This window comes from Mobula birostris, chromosome 28, assembly GCF_030028105.1.
Source record: "Mobula birostris isolate sMobBir1 chromosome 28, sMobBir1.hap1, whole genome shotgun sequence".
NCBI classification, from domain to species: Eukaryota; Metazoa; Chordata; class Chondrichthyes; order Myliobatiformes; family Myliobatidae; genus Mobula; species Mobula birostris.
The window spans coordinates 30,075,237-30,094,635 of NC_092397.1; the positions used below are offsets into that span (position 1 = coordinate 30,075,237).

The following is a 19,399-nucleotide window of genomic DNA, read 5'->3' on the forward strand; positions in this document are numbered from 1 at the left end:
AATGAAGAGCGGGGAAAGACAACATGGGTGCAAGTGGTCTCTACACCCTCATCCATTGCCGCTTCATGAGACAGAGCACGAGAGAGAAAGTTTTCCAAGGGAGTTAAAAACGGAACTGTGTGATTATCATAGGCGAATTTGATCTCTGTGTTGATAAAACTAATAAAACTAGAGAAATGTCTCGAAAGAGAAATATGTGGAGTCGACAGGGACTGTTGCAGACAGAAATATATTACAGAACCTACCCAGGAACAGGCAATTTCAGATGTGGGTGGATGGGGTAAACAGGTCAGGGACAGATCAGTACATAAGCAGTGGCAGATATTTAAATGCTCAGCAGTTATTAATGCCAATTAAACGGAAGGATCCAGGAGAAAGATAAAGCATCTCTGGTCAAAAAACGAGATCAAGGGAAATACTAAATACTAGAACACAGAAATTGCCAAGGCCTAGAGGTAGACCAGTGGACTGAGAATACTTCTGGAAACAATCGTAAGAGACTCAATGGCAGAAACTGAAATGGAAATTGTAGTGTTAAACTCAACACTGTGAACATTGTTCACTTTTCAATAGAGTGCAATAATTTACCATCGCAATGAGAGAAAAACTAATGAAATTAAAAGTAAAAGTCACCAGGTCCCAACGACCTGCATTCAATGGCTTTATAGGAATTTGCTGGAGAGAAACTGGAGAACTAAGCTGAAGTTTTTCAACTCACTGTGTTCTAGGAAGGTCTCAGTGAAGTGGAAAATCTCAAATGTGTCAATTGTATAAGAATGGAAGAAGGCAAATGTATGTCAGTGTAACAGCTAATGTCTCATCTTTTGTCGGAAAGATGCTGGATTCTGTGATCTATAAATAAGTAGTAGGTCGTTGAAAGAAGTCATCAACCCGAGTCCACATGGTTTAGATTTGTAGCATCACACTGCATGGAAATCGGTCTTTCAGCCAACTGGATCCATGCCAACCAAAGCTCCCATTTAAGTTGCACCTATACCTGGCTAAAGTAAACCTTTACTATCTGCATCCAGGTCTTTTGAATCTTTTTAATCTGGTTAATGCACCGGCCTCAACACTTCCTCCGGCAGTTGGTTCCATATACTGACCGCCGTCTGGCTGTAAGGAATTGCCTGTCCGATTCCTATTTCATCTCTTTATCTGTCACAATCTAGTACCCTCTAATTCCCCATTCCAAATTCCCTGTTAAAATACCTCTGTGCATTCACCCTATCTGTGACCCTAATTATTTCATACACATCTATAATAATGCCCTTCATTCTCCCACATTGTGAGGAAAACAACCCTAAAGCTGATCAACTTCTCTTCATAACTCAGTCGTTTGTGTACCAACATTGACCTTTTAAACTTCCATGGTCATATTTCCAGCTTAATTGCATCTTTTCCGTAACAGCCTGACCAAAACTAAACATGATATTACAATGTGATCTCAGATCTTATACAACTGCAACAAAACATCCCAGCCATCATACTTAGTGCATTGATTTATGAAGGTCATTGTGCCAAAAGATTTTATCACCATATGTCTATCTGCGGCCCAGTTTGAGACCCTGTCAGCTCACTGCGTGAAAGGTAACGTATGTTTAACCAACATTAAAAGAGTGCTTCTAAATTTTGGAAGGGAACCTTTAGATGTGGTGGACTTAGATTTTCAGAAAGCATTGGAAAAGATGCCACCTGAAATACTGATGCAGGACATCAGAAATCATAGGTCTAGGGGATATTAGTTCTCAAGGATAAAAGACTGGCGTTCACATAGAATACAGAAACTAAATTAACAGATCTGCTTCAGGATGGGAGGAAGTAACTATTGGAGTATCCCCGGCATCAGTCCTCGACCTCGATTATTTACTATTAATACTGAAATCATGGCGGCCTGGGCAGAGGTGCTAATGGGTTGTCTAAGAGGGCAGGGGTAAATGCGAGTCTGTCAATTACTTATGAATGATATTATTCACCTTGTGGAATAGGCAAAGTGTGAGGGCTCCAGGGCTGTTGGTTAAAGACAGGGAATATGCTGAGGGTAATGTTGTGATAGTACATTTGGTCTCTACAACAGGATTTTGAGAGTCTGGGTGAGCAAGAGAATACTTGTCAAATGTAGTATGATGTGTTAAACACTAATTGTGTGTACAGTGGTAGGAAGAAACAAAAGGCAAACTGCATATGAACGAAATACAGATGTGTCCTGGTGTTGTCTTGTACAAGTTACACACAAACAGCGAACAGGTGCAGTGAGTGGTGAATGGTTCGTGTTTTTTTTTGCTGTGTCATTGATACAGAGAAACAGAGAAGTGTTGTTACAGTGTCAGACAACTGCAAGGTGATGGTTTTTGGGAAGTTAAAGCAGGCCAGGACATACAGAGTAAATGACTGTGTTAATGGGGAGTGATAGTGAAGAAAGAGACCTTGGGATATAGGCACAAAGTTTTCTGAAAGTCGCAACACAGGCAGACAATTTTGTGAAGAAGATGAATAGCAAGGTTCTCTTCATTGGCAAAGGGTCATAGAGGAGTTGGGACATCATGTTACAGTTGTAGAAATCATTAATAAGGTCACACCAGAAGTACGCTGTGCTCTTCTGGTCACCACATGAGAGGTAGGATGTGATTAATCTGTAAAGTTAAAGAAAGGTTTCACAAGAATGTTGACTGGTCTGAGGGCTTGACTTGCAAGGAAAGATCGGACATGATGGGACTTTTCCCTGGAGTGAAGGAAGCTGAGGGGACTACTGACAGAATTGTATAAAACTTCGTAAGCTGTAGATTAGGTGAACAGTCAGAATCATTTTCCAAGGGTGGACTTGTCAAATTCGAGAATGCATGTCTTTAAAGTGACAAGGTGATAATTTAAAGATGATATGCAATGTTAGTAGATTAGTTTTATTTAACAAGTTGCGGAACCTGGTATGGATTGTCATGGGGAGTGGTGGAAGCAGATATGATAGTGACATTGAAGAGACAGAAGAGATTTAGTTTAAATTGGCACTGTGTTCAGCCGAGACATATACTGTGCTGTTTTTTATACTGTAATGTCATATCTGAGTGAGCCTCAGTGACAGAAAAATATTTAACCAGGCGTACCGACATATGTATCCGTGGCAATGAGTCAAGTCCTCAAGAGTGTTGGGCACCAGAAAGGTTCTATGAGAGTGTAGACAGGGTGGTGAGGAAGACATTCTTCAGAGTTTGGAATACAGGAGATGGGACTTCACGAGGTAACTGTACAGGTATTGGTGAGACCACAATGTATTGTGTGCAGTTCTGAACACTCACTTATAGGAAGAAAGTGATTAAGAAATGAATAAAGGCAGAATAGTTTGGTAATATGTAAGGAGAAAGATTCAAATGGGACGAGGGGCAAATCTTTCCACTCAGAGGGTGGTGGGTATATGTTACGAGCTGCCACAGGAGGCTGCACGGGAGAATACAATTTCACTGCTTAACAGACATTCTGACAGGTACATGGATCAGAGAGGTTTAGAGCGATAGGGACCAAACACAGATAAATGGGACTCTCTGATGCAAATCTTCGTCAGTATGGCTGAGTTTCTGTCCTGTGCAAATCTCTGAGTCTGAGTGAAAGATTGGCAGCAACTGAGACTCCGCACTCCAGGTGTAGACGGTTCACATGTGACAGGGTCGAATGAAAAAATGTGGAGGAGGGAATGTTGCATTATTAACCAAGGAGTTCATCACTGAGGGAGGATGTCTCAGAAGATTTTTCACATGCAGCTGTGTGAGTAGAGTTTACAAATAAATAAAATAGCAATCACATTGCTGGAATTTTACAGTAAATCACTCAGTAGCTAATGGGAGATTGAGAAACAAATCGTTTGGCAAATCACAGAGATATCATGGGAACAGCGTTACAGCAATGGGGTATTTCAACTAAATTAACAGAACCAACATTGTGTAAAACGATAAGAGGTGGAATTTTTGAATTGCATCCAGAAGAGCTTATTATGCCAGTACATTGATAGTCCTAGTTAGTATAGGACAGGGAGGTGGATGAAGTGTCAATGGATGAAGACTTTGAGATGAGTCAGCACAAAATTTAGGATGCTTCGAATCAATCTGGAACATGGACTTGGTGTTGAAAATATATAATTCATTGTTGAGACCAGAAAGTATTGTACAGAGGTCTGGTAATCCATTTATAGGAAGAATGTCATTAAGCTGGAAAGGGGCAGAAGGTTAAGAACAGTCCAGAAATTAAGGCACATTTTATTATCATAGACACAATCTGGCAAATGTATATGTGGGGATGTTACCTGCAGGTAAATCCATATTTGGGAAATGGGTGTCATTTCAGAGTGAACTACTGAAAGTTCCAGTTCACCGTATTCCTGAAAAGGAAAAGGGCAAGGGCGGCGGATTCACAGATTCCTGGGTGTGAAGGGGCGCTGTTAGTTTCACTGAAACAATGAGAAGCATGTGGTAGGGAAAGAACACTGAAGACTGGGGAGAACACTCAGCATAACAGACAGTGCAGGGCAGAGAATGAAAGTGATTGGAGAAAGATGTAAAGTTTACATGAGGGACAGAAGGTGATAGTTATGTGGAAAAAGTTACCAAAGAAACAGGCAGCGGTGGGTTCAGATACTGGATTAACTGACATTCCAACATGTTCATGGGTAGGACTGGTTCAGAGGGATATGGGCCACATGTAGGCAAATGGGACTAGCTTAGGTAGGCATAGATCAATTGGGATGAAGGGTCCTTTTTGCGGATTCCAGACCTAGGTATGTACAACATGAGTTTTAAGAAGAGGAGTGTCTGTTTTAAGCGGGACCTGAGGAAGACTTTCCTTTTTCACCCAGCGGAAGGCTACAATTTGGAACAAACCGTCTGAGGGGGTGGTGTGATCGGGTAGTTACAGACCATCTGGATCACCGTGTCATCCACACCGACAAAGTTGTGCATCTGCGTACAAACAATTTATTACAATAATGAATAACAAGACTCCCAACTCTACCCCCTGCTGCACTACTAATCAGAATGAGTGATTAGTGCAAGTTGAGTTGTTGGTAATGATGTTAAATGCAATGTTAGCATTTATTTTAATATGATTAGAATATGAGAACAGGGTTGTGCTGCTGAGGATTTATGAGGCATCGGTCAGACCGCACGTACTATCGTGACTAGTTTTGGCCTTCCTAATTACGAAAAGATGTGCTGATATGGGAGAATGTCCAGAGGAGCGTCACAAGAATGATTCCGGGAATGAAACGGTTAACATATGAGGGGTATTCGATAGCTCTGGGCCTATAGTTGCTGAAGTTCAGAAGGATGAAGGGAAAGATGCATTGAAAGGTTCAGATCGAATGGATATGGAGAAGATGTTTCCTATAGTGGGTGAGTTTCGGACCAGAGGGTAAGATCTTGGAATAGTGCGGCATCCGTATAGAACAGCGACCAGGAGGAATTTCGTTAGCCAGAGAGTAGTGCATATGTAGAATTCTTGGCCACAGTTGCGTGGATCCCGTGTCATTGAGTCTATTCTATGTAGAGCTTCATAAGTTATTCATTAGCCAAGGAGTAAAAAAAAAGTTTACGGAGACAAGTCTTGAGAATGGGCTTGAGAGGGATAACAGATCAGCTACGACTGCATGGTTAAGCAGACACAAACCGCTGAATGGCCTAAATCTGTTCCTATGTCTTAATTTTTTATCATCTGTTGGAAGAACTCTTGGTATCCCATGCTCCAGAACTCGTGATGGGCTTAAGCACATAAGTAATGGGATTTCCCACGTACAAAGGCAATGCAGTGCCATTTCATGTCGCTCTGTTTTGGCGATTTTCACTGCATTTGCCCTAAATTCATTATGTTATAAATCACACAAGAAAAAATAACGTGGCTACATAAAAACTTATGGATGAAATTTTAGCCGTTGCTTAGCTTTACACTTAATAAATATTATGGTACATCCTGTGTCTTGTAAATTCTGAAAAGAAGTCAGAATAGAAATAAAATATGTAATGTATGAAAATAATTCACTTTCAAAAACTAGCACAAAACTGCCAGTAGTGGATGGCAAGATGAAGTGGTATGTTATTTTGGGAAATCCGGGTGCTTCAGGTTAAACAGTTATTCTATTCTGGATAAATTTTCAGTATTTAATCTGCATGTATGATACAACTACTTTCATGAAATACCTTATGTTCTTCACAGATGTTGAGCTTTTATGAGGCATTGGTAAGACGGAATGGAGTATCATAAACACGAGGGAATCTGCAGATGCTGGAATTTCAAGCAACACACATAAAAATTACTGGTGAACACAGCAGACCAGGCAGCATCTATAGGAACAGGTACAGTTGATGTTTCGGGCCGAGACCCTTTGTCAGGACTAACTGAAAGAAGAGGTAGTGAGAGATTTGAAAGTGGGAGGGAGTATCGTTACTAGTTTTGGGTTCCCTATTTACGAAAAGATGTGCTGACAGGGGAGACTGTCCAGAAGTGCTTCACAAAAATGATTCCACGAATGAAATGGTTAATATATGAGAAGTGTTTGATAGCTCAGGACCAGTACCTTCTGAAGTTTAGAAGAATGAAGGGAAATCTCATTAAATCTATCACGTATTGAAAGGGCTGGATGTGTGGAAGATGTTTACTTTCGTGGGAGAGTCAGGGACTAGAGTGCAACATCTCAGAGAAGTGGGGCATCCGTTTTGAAAAGAGATGAAGAGGAATTTCGTTCGTCAGAGTGTAGTGAATCTACAGACGCTGTGGATCCATGTCGTTAAGAATATCCTATGTGGAGCTTCTAAGTTCTTCATTGGTCAAGGCGTCCTAGGTTAAGAAGGTAAGGCTCGAGAATGGGCTTGTGGGGGATAATAAATCAGCTATAACAGCATGGTGGAGCAGATACGATAGCTGAATGGCCTAAATTTGTTCCTATCTGTTAAGTTGTTATCCTTTGATAGAGGTACTATCGGTTGCCCATGCTCCAGAACGTGTGATTGGCTTAAGCACAGAAGTAATGAGCGTTCCCACGTATAAGGACAGTGCAAGTAGAAGGTATTGTCATTTCAAGCCGCTTTGTTTTGGCAATTTTCATTGTATTTGCCTTAAATACAATATGATATATATATTGGCACGCAAAGGTTTGGGCACTCCTGGTCAAAATTCCTGTTACTGTAAATAGCTAAGCGATTAAAAGATGACCTGATTTCCAAAAGGCATAAAGTTAAAGATGACACATTTCTTTAATATTTTAAGCAAGATTATTTTTTTTTATTTCCATCTTTTATTGTTTTAAAATAGCAAGAAAGTAAAAAGGGCCCCTAGAAAATGTTTGGGCACCCTGCATCGTCAGTACTTAGTAACACACCCTTTGGCAAGAATCACAGTTTGTAAACGCTTTCTGCAGCCAGCTAAGAGTCTTTCAGTTCCTTCAGCTTGCGCCTCTTGAGGTAGTCCATTGTGGACTTTAAGGTGTGTTTGGGATCATTATCCTTTTGTAGAAGCCATCCTCTTTTCATCTTCAGCTGTTTTACAGACAGTGTCATGTTTGCTTCCAGAATTTGCTGGTATTGAATTGAATTCATTCTTCCCTCTGTCAGTGAAATGTTCCCCATGTCAGTGGCTGCAACACAAGCCCAAAGCATGATAGATCCATCCCCGTGCTTAACAATTGGAATGGTGTTCTTTTCATGAGGTTCTGCACCCTTTTTTCTCCAAACATGCCTTTGCTCATTGCAGCCAAAAAGCTCTATTTTAAATTCATCAGTCCACAGGACTTGTTTCCAACATGCATCAGACTTTTTAGACGTTCCTTTGCAAACTCCTGACACTGAATTTTGTGGTGAGGACGCAGGAAAGGTTTCCTTCTGATGACTCTTTCATGAAGGTCATATTTCTGTAGGTGTCGCTGCACAGTAGGACAGTGCACCACCACTCCAGAGTCTGCTAAATCTTCCTGGAAGTCTTTTACAGTCAAACGAGGGCTTTGATTTGACTTTCTAGCAATCCTATGAGCAGTTCTCTTGGAAAGTTTTCCTGGTCTTCCAGAACTCAACTTGTCCTCCGCTGTTCCTGTTAACTGCCATTTCTTAATTGCATTACGAACTGAGGAAACGGCTACCTAAAAACGCGTTGCTATCTTCTTATAGCCTTCTCCTGGTTTGTGGGCACAATTCATTTTAATTTTAGCGTGCTAGACAGCTGCTTAGAAGAGGCCATGGCTGCTAATTGTTACGATAAGCTTTGAGGAGTCAGGGTATTTATAAGGCTTTGAAATTTGAACCATCTGGCCTTTCCTAACGATGACTGTGAACAAGCCATAGCCCTAACAAGCAAAAGTCTGAGACCTTGGTAAAAGTTATCTGAGAGCTCAGATCTCTTCCGGTGCCCAAATTTTGTTGGTTCTCCTTTCCTTCGTATAACTCTAAAATTGTACAAAACAAAAATAATACACTAAACTTGCTTAAAATGTTGAAAAATGATGTTTCATCTTTAACTTTTTGACTTTTGGAGATCAGATTATCTTCTACTCACTTAACTATTCTCAGTAACAGAAATTTTGACCGGCGGTGCTGAAGCGTTTGCATGCCACTGCAAATCATGCAACGAAAATAATGTGTCGAGCGTAGAAATTTATGGATAAAATTTTAGCCGTTACTTGGCCTTAGACTTATTCATTCTGGTAGATTCTGTACCTTATAAAACCTGGAAAAATAAAGATAGAATAGAAATAAACTGAGTAATGTATGAAAATAAATCACCTCCAAAAATGGCACAAACTGTCAGTTGTGGGTGGCAAGGTGAACTTTTATCCTATTGATGAACTGAAATCAGGTGTTTCGGGTTAAACAGTACAATTCTGTACTGGATTTGGTTTCAGTATTTACTGTCCATAGGTTAGAGATACTTTCATGAAACAGACGACTTATCTTCTTCATAGATGACCCCCATACCATTGTGGATTTCCTGATGTTCCTCCAGTTGCATAACTATTCTAATGAGTAACTCAGTAATTTCTCATCTAATGTGAGTACTATTTTGGCAGCAAACAAAAGTGAAGGCAAAAAAAACAGATGTGAGTTGTCGCCTTGCAGAGAAATGTGTGCCTAAGTTAACTGATAAGCTAAATGCCTTTCGTAAAATATGAATATTAATGCAATGACTGACTGATAGAAATGATAATTATTTGAGTATGATATTGCACATTTTAAAAGTATTGATTCAAAGAGTTGTTCCTTTTGAAAAACACAAAACATTTTTTGTCATAGAGACCCATGTACAACATTCTCATTTGAAAGGGAGGACAGACAATATTAAATATAACTGTTATTTTTTGATCTCTCAGAGGAGGAATTTTCTATGCATAATGAGACAGTTTACCTGATCTGTTTATTCAGTGGACTGTCACTGATATGACTAATGAATTGGTATGATTAAATGCCAGAGTGTGCTTTCGTCTGCTTTATAAGAGCTTACGAATAAATCAACAGCAGATATCGGCATTTAGATCATTGGACCTGATCGCTGTTTCACACTATGGGTTATGCAGCAGTTTACTACATAGCGAGTATTTACTATCCTATTTTGGCACTGATTGGTATCCCTGGTATGTAAGTGGAGTTCGCTGCTGTGTGTGTGTTTTGTACTTCTTACTGTACCTGCTGAATGGCATAATAGTCACCGTAAATTCTGTTTCCGATCGTGCCTCTTCTGATGAGCGTTTTAAGCCTGCTTAAAAATATATCCTCCTTATTTTTCTCTGACATTGCTAATTGCTTTGTATGACCGATTTTTCATAATTTTAGCAATATAATCAGGTTCATATTGACACTTTTCCAGTGTCTATCTGTTTTGACTTTTCAGAGGTTTACCAGCATGTCATATTTAAGATCTTTATTGAATTGAATGACGTTTATTACTTAAATTCTTTATATACATGAGTATAAATATTTACATTACTTCTTCGTCTAAATATGCACTGTACAGTTTAGAGTAAATGATCATAAATAGTCTGTTCAACACATAGTCAATAAAACATAGAAACACAGTTGTGTCAGCTTGAGCTAAGTTATATGATGTAGATGTGAACTTCCCGCTATTCAGGACAGCCCTGTGAATCTGTAAATGTGAAATTCCCAGTATTCGGGACATTTACAACGCCAGGTTTGGAAAAAGGGTTTGAAGGATTATTGGTGAGAGAAGCTGTCCTGGAGCCTGTTGGTGCTGGCTTTTACTGGATGGTAGCAGCTGGAATGTTTTGTGGATCTGGTTCCCATACCAAGCAGTGATGCGGCTAGTCAGGATGCTTTCAAATGTGCCCCTATAGAAAGTTCTTAATATTTGGGGGCCCTCACCAACCGTCTGAGGTGAAAGAGGCGCTGTTGTGCCCTTCTCAACACACAACCGGTATGTACAGACAACGTGAAATCCTCCGTGTTGTTTATGCCGAGAAACTTAAAGCTGTACACCCTCTCAACCTCAGGTCCATTGATGTCAATAGATGCTAACCCCTCTCCATTCCTCCTGATTTCCTATCCGGTATACTAAACCTTTATTAAAATTAAATGGTCTTTACCGTCGCAGGAACTCTGTCTGAGAGCTTCTTGTTTATCGGCGACAAGTAGGTCCTTCTTCATCGATCAGCTGTTCACTAGCTACTGTTTTCCTCCAATCGAAGGACAGTTACCGAACACGAAAACAAATATTTATTCTCCAAATCTAACCCAACCTGACCAGGCATGGGGACAAAAGTATGAGATTCACTCAATCCAGAGCAAATGCTTTCTCAGCATACGTATCACGTTAAACAGAACAGTGTTTGTTCTGTTTGTCTTAGACGGATAACATACTGTCGAAATATGCTCGTTAAGATCAGGGCATACTATGTCGGAAAAACCGACCAGTTCTGGTGTGACATGGACAGTTTACGCCGCTACGGACTACTATCCGCTACCAAGCCGGCTGCTTCCCGAGGGAGGAGGAAGCGAAAGCGCTGTGAGAGAAGACACAGGAGGGGTAAGTGGGCTGGCATCCGTGCTAGGCTAAAAGCTAACCCCACCGGGCCAGCGGTACCGTCCCTCCTGCTCTCAAGTGTCCGCTGCATCGACAACAAGCTGGACGAGCTGCGTCTGCTGAGAGAAACACGCAAGGAATTTAAAGACTGGTGTGTGTATGTCTTAACGGAATCCTGGCTCCATGACAACATACCGGACGCGGCGATACAGCTAGAGGGAATGACATTATTTCGTGCGGACAGAGAGGCAGCTAGCTCCGGTAAGAGCCGAGGAGGTGGTCTGTGTATTTATATAAACAAAGACTGGTGTGCGAACGCTACACGAGCTGCTAAACACTGCTCACCACTGGCTGAATTTCTCATTGTGAAATGCCGGCCGTTCTATCTGCCGAGGGAATTCACCATCATGCTAGTGGCAGCTGCTTACGTAGCTCCCAGTGCCAATGCTGAGGCGAATGCTAACGAAGCACTGGGAGGCCTACATGAAGCCACCAGTGAGTTACTGACTACACATCCTGACAGTTTTGCGGTGATTGCTGGGGACTTTAACCAGACCAGCTTAAAGACTGTTCCCCAAATTCCGGCAATATGTGGATTTCAAAACCAGGGGACACAACACACCACAGGCATACAAAGCAGCCCCCCGCTCCCATCTTGGCCACTCTGACCACATATCTGTCATGTTAACACCAGCATATAAACCACTGCTTAAACGTGTGAGAGCAGAGAAAAGAGACATAAGGGTCTGGCCAAAAGGAGCAGCCTCAGCACTACAAGACTGTTTTTTGCACACAGACTCGGACATATTCAAAACAGCAGCCTCCTGTGATGACCACACAGACATTGAGGAGTATGCAGAGGCAGTAATCAGCTACATAGCCAAATACACGGAGGATGTCACTGTGATGAAAACCTTCACCGCACGTGGTTATGAAAAGCCATGGATGACAACAGAAGTGCGTTCATTACTGAAGGAAAGAAATCAGTTGTAGCCTGTCTGAATGATTACCGTCCCGTTGCCCTGACCCCCATAGTGATGAAATGTTTTGAACGGCTTGTCAAGCCTCATATCACAGCCAGCCTCCCCTCATCGCTGGATCCTCTATAGTTTGCTTATTGCCCAAATCGCTCTACAGAGGACGCAATATCCACCACACTGCACACAGTTCTCTCTCACTTGGACAACAAAGACACTTACGCCAGAATCCTGTACATTGATTTCAGTTCAGCATTCAATACCATCATCCCGCAGAGACTAGTGGAGAAACTGTCGCTGCTTGGCCTTAGCACTGCCATGTCTCGCTGGATTCAGGCTTTCTTGACAGAGAGACCACAGTCAGTCGGTGTTGGCAGGAACATCTCTGACTCCATCATGTTGAGCACTGGATCCCCACAAGGCTGTGTGCTTAGCCCATTGCTGTTTACACTGCTAACACATAACTGTGTAGCCAGATTCAAAGAGAGCCTGATCATTAAATTTGCAGATGATACCACAGTGGTGGGGCTGAAACAATGTACAGGGAGGAGGTCAAACACCTAGAAAGCTGGGGCAGGGATAACAACTTGATGCTTAATGTCACCAAAACCAAGGAGATGATTGTCGATTTCAGATGGTCTCAGCCTGAGCACACACCCCTCAGCATCAGCGGCTCCACAGTGGCGTGAGTGGAAAACATCAAGTTCCTTGGGGTGCAGATCACAAACAATCTCACCTGGTCCAGGAACACCACTGGGATTGGGAAACGGGCCCAGCAGAGATTGCACTTTCTGAGGAAGCTTAAACAATCATCACTCCCCAGTAACATCTTAACTACATTCTACAGAGGCGTGGTTGAGAGTGTGCTGACCTTTTGCATCACAATCTGGTACTCCAGCTGCAGTGCTGTCGACAAATAAGCCTTGCAGAGGGTTGTTAGGGGAGCAGAGAATGTTATTGGGGTCTCCCTACCTTCTGTCCAAGACCTCTTTCAGAGTCAGTGCCTCCAGAAGACACGGTACATCATTAAAGACCCCTCACACCCTCTCCATGAACTGTTTGTTCTTCTGCCATCAGGCAAACGTTACAGGAGCATCAAAACTAAAACCTCCAGGCTACTAAACAGCTTCCTCCCACAGGCAGTCAGACTGCTAAATAGCTGCTCTACGTGACTCTGCTTTGGACACTTTTAACTTGCACTGGACACTTATAACTGGTTTTAACTGACATGTGACTGTTGAGTTTTACTATTTATTGTTATGTTTATTATTTAGTGTTGCGTTTGTTATGTTATGATTGCACTGCTCCTAAGAAAAGCTGTTTCATTCTGCCCTGCAGAGCTGATGTACAGTTAGAATGACAATAAAGTTTTTTGAATCTTGAATCTTGCAGTGGGAACCTGGAACACAGAACTTCAGGGCGGACTTATCCAAAACATTCAGTACCCAGTATGATGGGATTGTTGTTGTACATAAGTATTAATGGTGAAATACTGAACCAACCCCTTAAAAGGCAACCAAAATGCTTCCATTCCCTGTGCACCAGTAATAATACTTTTATATGGGAATTTGGTGAAGTACTGTGGGTGATATTAGGAGATATGTCTGACAGCTTGGTCACAGTGCAAATGTCTTCTCAGAGGATAAGGGGTTCAGTGGAACAAGCTCACAGCTGAGAATGAAGGTGACAAACCCCAATGCAGTGGAGGACTGCTGTGGTCAGGTTTGTACAGGATAGAAACAGACCCTCGGGCCCATCACATTTATGTTCCCCATCATGCACAGCAAAACTAATCCCACTTTCCTGCATTAGTTTCATATCCCTCTGGGCCTTGCTCACTGAAGCCCCTGTGCATGTGCCTCTAATATTGTTACACAGTTCCCTGTATGTGGCATCACAGGTAGACAGGGTTGTGTGTTCTACTTGCCTTGTCAGCCAAAGAACTGCCTCTCATTAGAGTAGGACAAAACTGTTTAAAGACAGATTCAAAGGGGATCTGAAGGGTAAATATTTCATACAGAGAAGAGCTGGTATTCTAAATCTGTACCAGGAACCTGTGTACATCCCGCTATGATTTAACCTCCCAAAACAGAGTCACTGGTTTATACAGAAATGAAACAGTCCCTTCGGTACAACTCATCCCCGCCGACCAAGCTGTCGACCTGAACTCGGCCCGTCTGCCTGCATTAGGCCCGTATCCCTCTCAAACTTTCCCATCCATGTGACTGTGGAAATATGTTTTAAATATTGTACCTGAGGCAGAGAGCCGGTGCAGTGAGGCGCTGACAGACACTCACTGTTCCGCGGGCAGGAAGAGGAGAGGCGGATCCCACAGCGGAGCCGAAACCCCAACAAGTAGAGACCGGCTCCACCATCTCTGACTTCCCGCACTGGACCGTTCCCCAGGAAACGACGTCGCTGAAGGCGGGGCTTTATGACGTCAGCGCGCCAAAGGGCAGAATCTCATGGTATCACGTGACAGTGAGTCTGCGGCCGGGGAGGCGGGGCAGAGGGAGCTGTCAATCAGCAGAGCGGCTGAAAAACTTGCGACCATTGTAAACAGAATGGGGAGAGCGGGAGATTTCCAGGGACGATGACCCACTCCCCCATTCCCTGGAATTGAGTGTGTTATACACAGTAATATTCATATTATAACTTGGCTCTTCGACCTTATAAATATGTTATATTTGTATTCTGTATATTTTTGTGTGGATAATCTTTTATAATTTGTGATGAAAGATGTTGGAACTAGATGACTGAAAAAAAGTGTCACGGAAAAATATTGTCAAAGCCAAAATGTAAATCCAAAGTAAGCTATCACACTGCACATATGTTACCATATAGTTCAAAGTTCAAATTAAAATTTACTCTCACAGTACATACGTGTCACCACAGATACCCAGAGATTCTTTTTCAGCGGGCATTCTTAGCAAATCTATAGAACAGTAACTGTGAACTGTAAATATGAGGAACTATAAACTGTAAACAAATTGTGTAAATGCAGAAAAATAAATAGCAATAAATAGCAAGCATGAAATAACGATATAACAGTCCTGACATGAGTGTAGCTATCCACTTTTGTTCAAGACACTGATGGTTGAGGGGTAATAACTGTTCTTGAACCAGGTGATGCGAGTCCTGAGGTACCTGTACCTTCTACCTGATGGCAGCAGTGAGAAAAGAGCATTGCCTGGGTGGTGAGGATCTTTGACGATGGACGCTGCTTTCCTACGGTAATGTTTCATGTAGATGTGCTCAGTGGTTGTGAGGGTTTCACCCGTGATATACCGGGCCGAATCCACTACCCTTTGTGGGATTTGCCAGCTCCGGTATGGAATCCCGTTGGTCATGATGCATATGCCTTGGGGTGGATTTGACCCCATGATGCACGAAAGAAAGGGAATTCTGAAGTATGAGTGAGTGCCCTGATTGTGTGTCTGAATGGTCACGTGAGAGTCACTGTCCTGGACATCTAAGAGAACTCCGGTGGCCTGTGTGTTCACACATTATGGAGCAGACAGAATGAAGTGTGTTGAGCAGTGGGTGGAATGGAAGAGGGGAGCGCTTGCAGAAGTACAGATATAAGGAGAAAGGTGTGAGGAAACTTTCAGCTGCCCTGTGGTGTTCACCTGGAGTGAAATGCAAAACTAATTGGTTGCTTCTCACAGTAATGAAGTTAGAGAAAAAAAGACTCAGAAATGAAGTTAGAGAAAAAAAGACTCAGAAAGAACAGGAAAATGTAATCGGGTCTACCTCAGTGTGTAACAAGACACAACCCGTACCAATGTCTGAGTAGGAAGTAGTAGGAACCTGCTGTACCCCTGCCTCCCACAGGTACGGTTACAACAAAGCCCACCCCAGTCGTGTCTCCTGCGTACTCGACGAGGCAGGTGTAAACCTCTCACTAGCACGATGGGAGAATGAGCAATATGGAGACTTTTCTGCACTTCGAACTAAAATGGTGTGTTATATTGAAGTGTTTCCTTCACTCTCACAGTGACATACGATACACAGTATTGCACAAAAAGCAGATGAGCACGTTAATGAATTTGTAAAGTCAACAAGCAAGGCATGTCAGAAGTTCACAGATTTATTCAATCGTAATGAGTGTTATTGCAAATGATGAGTAAATTAGCCCAGGTTAAATAACATGCAGACCGTTATTTGTTTGAGATGAAAAGAGGTAAGTAAAATTCTGAGTGGTTTACAATAATTCCAAATTAAATTAAATGATTCAAACTGTTAAGGGAATGGATAATATTTGTGTGAGGACCGGAGACTCCCTGGACTGCTCTACCATTGTCTCATTAATATTGACCGTTGTATAAAAGTATTGTGACAGTTGGCCGTTATTTTATTAATTAATTTGATTAATCATTTATTAATTTGAACGCTATTTTAACTTGTATTCTGGCAAAGATACCCTCAGCGTCAAGGCAACTTTGATAACAGTCAGTTTCAGCCTCTATCGCCATCACCACCACAGACTATGAAGCTTACTTTAAATCATCCTTTCCCAAACTGTACTGTAGAATCTGTACAATTGTAATTTTGCCCGTTGTAAAATAGTCCCGATGTAAGTCCGCATGTCAGGGTTTGGCATTGACAGCTTCTTCTCCTGATCCGATACTGGGAGAAATGTTAGTGGGTATGTGGTTTGTGCACCTCATGTCACAGACGAGGCGGCACAGCTCCTGTTCCACTAAAACAACATGACCCTTAGTTATGAATGCATGTTGGTGCTAAACGGTCGAGTTGTTGAGTGTGCTGTAGGGGGCCCAGACATTCGGAAGGTGGGTTAACAGTGCAATCTCTACCCCGCAATTGTACTATGTTTGAATCTGTCTACCACTGTGATAAGAAGATTAGAGCTGTGAAGGGAGCACTGGACCGCACTGCCCAGAGAAATCACACTTGCCAATGGAACTGCTTTGAACGATGGCAATAAACTTCTCATCATGGACTGCATAAATCCTCAGCTCTGAAGCTGCTTCATGAGGATGAGGGTGAAGTCTGTTACTGCAACTACCGGGTAATGGGAACAGATTTAGGTAACACTGCGTGCAATGTCCATGTCACCAGTGATCCTGTAACCTCTGTTAATGGCACTTACAGTATTGGATGGCAGGCCTACTGCTGTTTGCCAGGGGTATCCCCTTTGCCTTTAAATTGAGCCTTTGTCCTGAACAAAAGCTGTCAAATATTTATTGATATTTGGAGTCTGTAGCAGAAAATATTAACACCTACCAGCATTGAAGGACGAAGGAGACTGATGAGTGTAATTGGATTGTAATGTTCCTGTTCCAGGGACCTACCAGACGGGATCGTGAGAACATCAGTATGACCCCAGTGTTGCAGTGATCGGCTAACAACACTGCTGTAGTGCTACATGATACAAGTCTGGTCATCAAAGACATTTCTAACAAAGTGGCAGCAAGCTGCATCATGGCCTTTCAAATCTGAACAGCATTAAACTTCCTGTTGACCGAGAGGGGAGGAACTTGTGTACATTATTGGACTGAAATAATGCAAAACATCGTCGATTTTATCCGTGCAGATCCCGTTAGAAGCTGTTAAAGTGAAGAAGTTTGGGCAGGAGTTACATACGACTCTATCATCACCTTTGGAACCCTTCTGATTAGCCTCATTCTCTGCCAGGAAGTTTGTGCAACTCCAGTGTACAGTGGCCAAGGGGGTTTATATTCCTGCTGGTGTTGAAACTTGTTTCAGTTTCTTACTGAGAGCACTCTGTGGAGAGAGGACCCGAAGGGCAGCTGCCTCCTATCGTTCAGCAATCCCACTCTGCAGACAGACGATGACAGGATCACTGGGGAGACTCGACTTTTCTGTGCAATTCAGCTGCATCCACAATTCATGTGGTCCTTTACAGGACGCAAAGGAAAGTGGGGAGTGTGGAAGTTACGGCAAGTCAGGTTAATATAGCGCCTTGGCAAGGATAGTTCACAGATAGTGTGCAGTCAACCCAGGGAAGAAAGGTCTTTGAAGAGCAGAGTTTCCCTTTGCACTGCAGGGGACTGGAGCCATTTTGCACACCAAAACAAGATGAGGATGCAATCGATGTCTTCCAGGGTGACACTTAATATTGGTCACACACAAGAGAAATCTGCAGATGCTGGAAATCCAAGCAACACACACAATGCTGAAGGAACTCAGCAGACCAAGCAAATCGATGGAAAAGAGTAAACAGTCGACGTTTCCGACCGGCACCCTTCGTCTGGACTGATATTAGTTAGTTACCTTACTACTGTGGCGGGACCATGCGGGAATTCATAGTCGACAACAAAAGCCCCGGATTAATATGCCCGGAATGATGGACTCAGTGTAACAACGAACAAGTAACAAAGAACGGTGCTGAGATATAGATTCTCAGGGGATTCTTGAGGGAAGAGGTTGACAATAACACCACTTTCTTCTCGGAAGGATCACAGCAGACCGAGCAATTCCATCCTTCTGAATGCCCAATAAACTGGATAGCGCAAACACAAATTCTTTGTCCGCTTTTATTTGTCTTTTGAATTCAATATTCCCGTTGAATAATGTAGTAAAATTCATCTCTCCCCGTCGGGGAATTGAACCCCGTCTCCCGCGTTACAGGCGGGGATACTAACCAGTATACTAACGAGGAATTGCAGTTAATAGCTCATGTCATGCACATTTAAGAGTACAGGAGGGTGAACAGAATTTCCTTGATGTTTCTCAGCTGTAATACTGGAGCCTTTCACTCGTGTCCCTCCCACAGCAGTGTCTCAGTTTGCTCCAGCGATTCAGTCACCTGTTGTGTTCAAGGATTAGCGAAGGGAAGTGCTCTCATTCGAGCGCAAATCCGTGTTGTTGGAATCAACATTTTTAATCACATTTATATATTTATATTTCTGCTTTTTTAATGCGACAGGCGGGAAACGATATGTAGCGAATCGAATTCTGAATCAATCACTCCCACTTCATTGAAACACTGGGTGTTGTGTATCTCCGGTCTGTCGGAGGATGGCGACCTCAACCGGACATAACAGGAACTGCACCAGAGTGAGGCATCACAGTGACCACATTCAGAAAACAGCTCGAACCACAGTCATACACTTCTAGCGTCCGAGTGGTTCAACCCTGACAACTCGTGTACGAATTCCCGAAGTTACTTAAATCGACGGGTGAGTGTAAAATTATTATTCACCTTGGGGTGGCCAGTGGATCAAGGACTGAAGTGCTGTCCCTCGCATTTTCACGGTGAACCGATCCGTGCAGCTTCCTGCTCGCACTCTAACTCAGATTGCCACAGCCAACTAGGACACATCAAAACATGTCGGATGATGTGTTCACACTGAGTGGTGTCAGTCTGCTCACCACCCACTCTGTCTATTTATACACAATGGGATCTCTCTCAGCCCCCTCCCTCATTACTAGAGTAA

General features: G+C 42.6%; 2 long non-coding RNA genes across 2 annotated transcripts in view; one reads left to right on the plus strand and one right to left on the minus strand.

Annotated features, from left to right (window-relative positions):
- LOC140189245 (uncharacterized) overlaps window positions 1-14,366 on the minus strand; it is a 32,781-nt gene extending 18,415 nt beyond the window's left edge. Inside the window, exon 1 of the long non-coding RNA XR_011883479.1 lies at window positions 14,229-14,366. This is a non-coding gene — a long non-coding RNA (uncharacterized lncRNA). The remainder of the gene's footprint in view (window positions 1-14,228) is intronic.
- The window catches only part of LOC140189110 (uncharacterized), a 592,538-nt gene that overhangs the window by 559,015 nt on the left and 14,124 nt on the right, over window positions 1-19,399 (plus strand). The window lies entirely within an intron of this gene.